This window comes from Mauremys reevesii, linkage group 4 (genome assembly GCF_016161935.1).
Source record: "Mauremys reevesii isolate NIE-2019 linkage group 4, ASM1616193v1, whole genome shotgun sequence".
Taxonomy (NCBI): domain Eukaryota; kingdom Metazoa; phylum Chordata; order Testudines; family Geoemydidae; genus Mauremys; species Mauremys reevesii.
In genome coordinates this window covers 97,388,594-97,397,615 of record NC_052626.1, presented here as the reverse complement: position 1 = coordinate 97,397,615, position 9,022 = coordinate 97,388,594, and the positions used below count along the sequence as shown (strand labels likewise).

General features: G+C 42.3%; 1 long non-coding RNA gene across 2 annotated transcripts; it reads left to right on the top strand.

Moving 5' to 3' along the window:
* Positions 1-1,881: 1,881 nt before the first annotated feature.
* On the top strand, positions 1,882-5,376 carry LOC120405425. 2 transcript variants are annotated; one of them, XR_005598566.1, is made up of 3 exons: positions 1,882-2,081; positions 3,950-4,137; positions 4,833-5,376. It is a non-coding gene; the product is annotated as an uncharacterized LOC120405425 (long non-coding RNA). The 2 variants fall into 2 exon arrangements; XR_005598567.1 differs by having other exon boundaries at positions 3,916-4,137.
* The last annotated feature ends 3,646 nt before the right edge of the window (positions 5,377-9,022 follow it).

The following is a 9,022-nucleotide window of genomic DNA, read 5'->3' as shown; positions in this document are numbered from 1 at the left end:
ACCTTAACGTCTGTCACTCCTACTGGTTTTTGAATGTTATGATTCCTGATGTCAGATTTGTGTCCGTTTATTCTTTTGCATAGAGACTGTCCGGTTTGGCCAATGTACGTGGCAGAGGGGCATTGCTGGCACATGATGGCATATATCACATTGGTAGATGTGCAGGTGAATGAGCCCCTGAGGGCATGGCTGATGTGATTAGGTCCTATTATGGTGTCACTTGACTAGATATGTGGACAGAGTTGGCAGTGGGGTTTGTTGCAAGGATAGCTTCCTGGGTTAGTGTTTTTGTTGTACGGTGTTTGGTTGCTGGTGAGTATTTGCTTCAGGTTGGGGAGCTGTCTGTAAGCGAGGACCGGTTGTATCTGGCCAGCAGAGAATTTTCCCTGACATTGTGGAGGAGCTTTCAATTGCTGTAAAGCCAGCATAGCCAGCTCCTAAGCCACCTCTTTCCAGTCCTGATGCAGAGGGTTGGAGGAAGTGGGGCCAGAGTGAGTTACTCTGGATGGTTCCTTGAGGATCTCTGCCATCTGATGTAGATTACAGCGGTGCTTAGACTGCTTTAATACCTGCTGTGGTTGGAGTTGAACAGGGCAGAGAATCGAACTGTATAGCTGGCCCCTTTACAGGCTGTCCCACCTCTCCAGTGCTAAGTAGACCTCACCACAGGAGAGAATCTGACCCAAGATTATTTTGTAAATTAAAAGCACTTGGAATATGTTCTAGGCACTTGCCTATCAGAGAAGAGGACTATGTAAGAGCTAGAAGAGTTTCCAGGCTAGGAGCAGGAGAAGGCTAGTGTTCATCCTATTTGCTTGGAAAAACCTGGTCATGTGGTGGTTGTTCTAGTGTCCTCCTTTGGATACATTTCTAAAGAGGCAGCTTGTGATTTCTAGATGGAGATGGTCTAAAAAATTTTCTGGGAAAATACAATGTGACAATATGCATAAATGTAGCAAATAAAAGGGTGGTTTTTTACAACAGATTGTGGCCAGTCTCTCTTCAAGGCTCCATTGAACAGTCAAATTGGAGCCTAATATGAGAATGAAAAATACAGTAATCTCATATTTGTAGCTGCACATTTTGGGAAATTGATTACATCCTGTATGTTTCCACTGTAGCACTGTGGAGATCAACAATCCACCTCAGTGCAAAACCAACCCTTGTAGAAGAACCAGGGGGTAATAAACTGACTCCCATTTCAGGATATTTCTGGAATTCTACTGAAGCAAATTTGCACAGTGATTTACATTAGGTTCCCAGATACTAAGACCAACCAAACCAGCTTTGCAACATTGTCCTGAAAAGATAACAGTGCAGACATATACAATAAATCTAATATATTTACCTACTTGCTGTGTTTCTAAGGTATCTAGTTTCCTAAGCATGCACCCTTTAACTTGATGATTATAATGAGAAAAATATATTTTACTGGTCCTAAAATGATTGTAATTTGCCCAGGTAAGTGACTGCGTGAGAAATTTTTAAGACTGCCATAAACCAGTATATTGTTTCCTTCTTTGAAGATCTGCAGACCTGACACTTCCTTTTGAAGCACTGCAAAGAGAATTGGTGCAAAGGATTCTGGGTTGTATCTGTGGAACTCCAGTTGCCAAGTGGCTGAATGTGGGGCATGGCTAGGGTGACCAGACAGCAAATGTGAAAAATCGGGACAGGGTGGGGGGTAATAGGAGCCTCTATAAGAGAGAGACCCAAAAATTGGGACTGTCCCTATCAAATCGGGACTTCTGGTCACCCTAGGCATGGCATGAAAACCTGTTGCAGCCAAATCTTTCAGTTGAGATGCTTCCTCTGGAGTTCCCTTGAAAAGGCACCTCGCTCAAACAATTGTCTCTGGGATGTTTTCTCTTCAGGTTTTTCAGTTGTTTCTGAGTCCTGGTTGTAGAACTGTTCATATCACCTTTGGGATCCCTTGCAGCTGAAGCAGAAATTACATGCTTCTCAGCAGAAGGCAACTCTGTTCCTGACTCACTGCGGAGGCTTTGCTGACCCAAGCGGAGGCAGAGAAATACCTTGCAGAAGTTCAAGCCCAGGAGCAGCAATGTTGAGCGCAAAAGGAGGTGAGAACGATATTTAAAAGATGAAACGCTGCAGCTGAAGAGAAGGGTACAAGTCTTACATCAAGGATACTTTGTTTCAGAGAATGGTGAATGCTGACGGCAGCTGACCTATTACACAGGTTATCAGGGAAACCTACTATCCCAGGATCAAATATTGCACGTGTTAATGGTTGAATGAGAACCACAACAGATTTGGTTTGGACAAGCCCCTGTTATATCCATACATGCTACCACTGCTAGGCAGTAGGTAGCTGGAGCCCGTTAAGGCCCACGCTGTGCCCACAGCGAGAGGCGATGGGAGAAGTAAGTGGGGAAGGAGCTGTGAGAGGAGAGGGGACAAGGTGATGCTGGCTTGGAGTGGGTTTGGGAGGCATAGGGAGCATGGGAAGGGCCCAGAAGTGATGCGTGGGGTGGCTATGTGCACCCCCAGAAGCTTTAAATTGTGCGTCCCTCCCCCCGTCCTCCCAATCAAGAGTTACATGTTGCCTCTGGTAAATAGCAGCATTCCCCAAGGGACGTGTACTGGGATGTGCACTGTTCAACAGATTCATAAATGATCTGGAAAAGGGGATGAACAGTGAAGTGGCAAAATTTGCAGATGATACAGAATTACTCAAGATAGTTAAGTGCAAAGCTGACTACAAAGAGATCTCACAAAACTGGGTGACTGGGCAACACAATTAGAGAGACCAGGTGGGTGCGGTAATATCTTTTATTGAACCAACTTCTGTTGGTGAGAGAGAGAAGCTTTTGAGCTACGCAGAGTTCTTCAGGTCTGGGAAAGGTGTTAAGGGTAAGCCACAAAATGGCACGTGAAATTCAGTGTTGATCAGTGCAAAGTGATTCACGCTGAAAAAATAATCCGTTATACATACAAAATGATGGGGGTCAAAATTAGCTGTTACTGCTCAAGAAAGAGATCTTGGAGTCGTGAATAGTTCTCTGAAAACATCCACTCAATGTACAGCAGCAACCCAAAAAAGTTAATTGTTAGGAACCATTAGGAAAGGTATAGATTAAAAGATAGATAATATCATAATGCAATCATATAAATCCACGGTATGCCCACACCTTGAATACCATTTGCAATTCTGGTTGCCCCGTTTAAAAAAGGGTGTATTAGAATTGGAAAAGGTACAGAGAAGGGTAACAAAAATGTTTAGGGATATGGACCATCTTCCATGTGGAGGAGAGATTTAAAAAACTGGAACTGTTCAGTTTAGAAAAGAGACAGCTAAGGGGGAATATGATTGAGGTCTATAAAATCATGAACGGTGTGGAGAAAAAGTGTTGTTTGCCCCTTCACATAACACGAGAACTAGGGGTCACCCAATGAAATTAATGGGCAGCAGGTTTAAAACAAACACAAGGAAATACTTCTTCATGCAACACACAGTCAACCTGTGGGATATTGTGAAGGCCTAACATATAACTGTGTTAAAAAAAGAATTAGATAAGTTCCTGGAGGACAGGTCCATCAATGGCTATTTACCATGGTAGTCAGGGACACAACCCCATGCTCTGAGTGTCTCTAAACCTCTGACTGCCAGAAGCTAGGACTGGATGACAGGGATGACTGGATCACTCAAAATTGCCTTGTTCTGTTCATTCCCTTTTGAAGCATCTGGATCTGGCCACTGTCTGAAGACAGGATACTGGGCTAGATGAACTATTAGTCTGACTCAGTATGGCCATTCTTATGACACTTAAAGGGTTTTTTCTTTGTTTTGTTTTAGTTTTTATTATTTGTAAAAAAAAAATTTAACAGCACTTGTGACTGACAACTAAATTTCTTCTCCATAACCTGCCATCAAACCCCCATCTGGAATTTTAGAGATGACAAAAGGGAGCTTTCTTTGCCATTGTAGTTAAAAGCAATGTGACTGCTCTTCGCACAAGTGGAAAAGAATTACTTTGAAAGTAAGATGAAGGTAGACAGAATAACTATGGTGAGAGAAATCATCATAGAAGAAAATAGACATCTGAAGCATGAAAGGAATTAAATGAAGCACCAGCTGAAAGAAGGAATGAAGGAAAGTTCCAAATTGAAAGAAAAGTGAGTTTTTCTTTCTTATACTTTTTACCTTTGTATTGTGTATCTTGTGATTTATCTTAAAGGCTGAGGACCTGATTCTCCTCCCATTTACACAAGTGTAACTTGTTTACTTCACAGGAGTAACTCCTGTGAAGTAAACAAGTGTAACTTGTTTACTTCACAGGAGTTACTCCTAGTTTACACTATTGTACATGAAAGAAAAACCATGACTCAAATTTCATGGCTTGAGTGTTGCCAGCTCTTGTGATTTTATCATGAGTCTAAAGATATTTGGTGTTTTTTCCCTAGAGCCCCAGCTGCCAGAATCAGGGGTTTGTGTGAGAATCTCAGCTTTCGTTTGTTTAAAAAGTAAGCATCTAGCACTTGTGGTTCCAGAGAGAAGTTGGAAAATGTGAGGAGAGAACACTCTAGAGGCTCTGAAAGAAGGCAAATAAAAAGAAGCCAACATTTATTACTTTTTTTAAATGTCAAGATTTTTCAGCTAGTCTCCTGGGTTTTTTGGGCCTGATACATGATTTTTGAAAGCTTGGGGTTGGCAATACTGTAGTCTCTGAAAATATGAGGGAGAGTAAAAAAATATATAGCAATTTTACAGGATAGTGTATTGGGAGAGTACTGGTTATTTTATAGCACAGATGTGCCTTTATGGTTATTCTGAAAATGACTATATTGTTTGTTTCCTTTTGGTTTTCCAGAGAAGTATCTCAACGATGCAGAGAGGCAGCACTGAAGAGGCTTTAGAGAAAGCTACCATGCCTAAGTATGAGGCCAAAAGGTGGAATGCTTACTGGAATGTGACAGAAGAGAAGAGGAGAGAATGTGATTTATGGATGAACACGTAATGTTCCTGAGATCCCAAGAGGAGAAAACAGACAGATAAAAAAATTAGTATACCATGGATATACAATATACAATCAATTAAATACCATCTTGACAAAAGATTTTTTTAAATATTCTTTCCTGTGTGCTCAAAGGATGTTTTAGAAACCTTTAGCAGCATTAGGCAGAAGGTCACACTAGATGGTCATAATGTTCCCTTCTGGTCTTAAAATGTATGAATCTCTGAAGGCAAAAACAGGAAGTGCTTGGCAGACAAGAAGTTGGGGAGTGGTTCAAGATCACATGAAAACTGGGAGGAAGAGGAAATGAAGGGAGCAAGAACGAGAAAAGATTGGGAGGCATATGAGGGGTGGTAGGAAAGATTATGGATGTTCAAAAATTTTAAGTAACACTTAACATTCAAACGCCTGAACAGCAAATGTAACTTTTCTTGTCTGCATAGTAAACACTGGCATTTTCATCTGTTTGAATAATCAAAGTGGTGCTTTCCATGCCTTCTTGGTTGCAAAGATATGAACTGCTTCCTGAAGGTCCACAGTCTGGGCCAGCTCATGCTCTATTGAGACGGTTTCAAGGCCAACCAACCTCTCCTGTGTCATTGTGGAGTGTAGATGTGGTTTTTTTTAACAACTTCAGCTTGGAGAAGCTGTGTTCTCCACTGGCAACTGTTACAGGAAGTGTTCGAAGTATGTACAGAGCAACAAAAGCTGAAATATATCCTGAAAGGGCTTTCAGTTCATCACCTAAATCACTCGCATCAATATCGCGCATGTCATCATGTATCTCTAGTGCCCTGCATTGCTGGTGTAGGTCTTCCTCAGGTGTAGTGAGGAGTTATGGAATATCATACAACATCCCAAATATACTGCTGTGTTCCTTGAGCTGCATGAAACTTTTTTCAACTGACTGTATTGCACAATCTAGCACCTGGTTAAAGAATTCAATTTTGAATTGTTGTTTGGGGTCTCTGATGGGATTTTCCAAGGTAAGGGTGTGTGTACATTTTTTGGGTGGTGACTCTGCTTATATGCTCCTGGAGTACAGCATCAAATTCAGCCATCAGCTCCACAATTTTAAGGAAGTTTCCATTGTTTGGCACATACAGCTGATCTGAAGTGCCATTCAGTGCTAGGTTTTCGGTAGCAAGTATTCTCACAATGACAATGAGCCTTTTTAGAAATTTTGCCAGTAAAGAGACTCTGATGCAATCTTCTCTTGATGCTGATCATCTATGGTGGCCTTTAACCTTAGTCTCATCTCAAGCTCTTTCCACCTATGGAATGCTCTCTGGTGATTTGCTGCCTTCTCATGGCATGCCAGATTTCTAGCCAGATTTTTCCAGTCCTTTGTTCGTGTAGAACCCAATGTGGCTGGAACATCAGACTGGAAGAGTTTGCATACTGTTTTTGTTGCAACCTTCTGTTTTTTTGAGTATATAAGCCATGGCCTCTCCACTTTGTCACCATTGGGGATTTCACGCCAATAGTGTGTTGGATGGAAACTTCTATTTTCATTGTCTTTGGGGAACATGAAGTTTTTCACTTGCTGTGGCCCATGCAGTACAAGTAAGTCCCTCAGGCTACTGCTCAAGTGGGTTCACAGTCCTGGATCATCTAGACTTAAGGAACTAAACTCAGCAGCAGCTGTTTCTTGTGCCTCCACCACACTCTTCTCTGATCTACACTTTTCTTCAGGAATGTGCATGGTTACATCCATTTGAGATGGAGATATGGATGCTGCACTAGCTGCCAGGTCACCTGCACTCTGACTAACTGGAAGATCAGGCATCTTCTCACCACTCACATCCTCACTGAGGCTGAAAGGCTCACGTGAACATTTGTGTCTATGTATCTCAGGAGAGCTCCTTCCTGCGTAGATAGAAAAACTTCCTTTGCTTGCTTTCTTTTTCTGAATGTTGCCCCAGAGGGGCGTTTTCTTCTTTCTCTCATGACTGCTGTTCTATGCCAGCTATAATGGCTCTCAACACTCACTTGAAGGGGACAGATAAGCAGGCTGGTAGCAGGGCCTGAGTGAGGGAAGATATCAGCATCTTAAGGGCCTTAACTGGCTCCTACTACTTCAGTTGACTGCCTGTTCTCCTCAAGTGGGTTCAGGGAAGCAGCAGGAAACAGGAAGCTCCCTGAGAAGCTGGTGTTAATCAGTAGAGGCTCCTGGGGGTGCTAGAGAGGTACATAAGAGGCTCCTCCTCCTCTCTCTCCCTGCGGCTCCTGCTGCTTTCTGTTATTCCCTCTCACCTTTTCTCCTGCCTGCCTGTTATCTCTTGTGCCCTCCTTTCTCCAGCACAGCACTCCACCACCTGTGTGCATCTAGAGCAGAGAGAATACATATGTACCAGCAGCAGACACAATTTTCTACACTCTGGGTCCTAGTGGTGTACCCCACCCCCCGTCTGGCACCTGAGGCAGCTGCCTCAGTTTGCCTCATGGTAAGGCCAGCCCTGAAGAGTGGATACCTGGAGGAAGTGGGATTATGAAGCAACTCAGTTATAGAGAGAGATTTATAAGTGGCAGTGGGATATCCAAGAAGAGATGCACGAATGGGCAGAAGTGGTTGCAGGGGAAGGAGAGAAGTAGAATTGGGTTCTTTGGTATGAAGATGATAGATAGCATCAATGAGGTATAGAGAGCATGAATGGAGAACACCAAAAGAGAAAAAGGGAGAGGAGGAGAATCACTCAATGAGATGCTGAAGGAAAGGTCAGTTGGGCTGGCTAGTGTAGAAATCAGGGTAGGGCAATGGTCCCTTAATGGTTTAAAGTTAGACCAAAGTTTAAAGCTTGGTTAAGAATACTGGTTATAAAACTGATAACTAACCCATCCAGACTGGCCAACTAAATTAGGTTTAGACTGTTCAACCTGGAACTATGTTTAAAACAAGTATTTTAAACTGATTCATTGAATCTAGTTTGAAACTGAGTGTAGCATGAAAAATAGTGTTTGCAGTGTCTATGAACTATCTCATATGCACTTAGAGTTATAGGAGCATCTACGTTATAACTATGGTGGGAAGTGTAATAGGCAGTATAATATTGTTTCTCAACATAGTTGCAGTCCTATGTTTTTCCATCCGCCTAGCACACAATTCTGTCTGTAGTGCAGTTGTGCCCTGCATGTGCTAGCTGGCTCCATGACAGATTTTTACTTCAGTGCCACAAACCTAACCATTACAGTAGCTCGGACATTACTGTGGCATTATACTCCCTATTCTTTATGAAAATATGCTTGTGGCAGGAATATGACACAACTAAGATATACTTTATGCAAGATAACTCTTGTAAGGTATCATTGGAAAGGTTTTAATTTACTGAATATGATTATCCCATTTGTATGCACGTATCATTTCTGTATCTGAAATTAGGAATATTGACTATGTATCTGTATTTCAACTATGCTACTTTGGGTGACAGCTACTGCTGACACATAAGGTACAACAGTGAAAAACCCTGATAGTGCTGATGGCCCATCAGCAAGAGACAATGGACTGTAAAAGAGCTTAGTCTTCCTGTGAACCTGTGGGTCAGCTTGTGAAGAATGGCTACAGAGGCATGTGACCATGTCACCTGATACTGGAACCCATCTTGAATTCTGTACTTTTCCACGAGAAATTAATGGGGGGGGGTCAAACTACGAAACAAAGAACTCCCACCTTATGCAAATCCTATTTAAGGGTTGGGAGTGAGGTAATCCAGGTTGTCAGGTCTCCCCTGCTTCCCCACCCAAGATAACTGTGGAAAACAACTAAGACTGAACTGGGAGAAAGAACTGGAACCAGGCTGGAAGGGCGTCTGGCCTGTGAAGAAGATTATTAGAACCACGTTTAGTGTGAGAACTTACATGTAACTAGCTTCTTTAACTTAAGCTTAGTTTGCGTGCTCTGATTTATTTTTTAGTAATCTGCCTTGTTCTGTCTGCTACCTCCTAACTACTTAAAATGCTCCTGTTATAGTTAATAAATTTATTTCTGGGTTATAATCCAGTTGATGAGATTTCTAACTGGGAGGGGGGGGGGCGAGAAGTTGTGTACA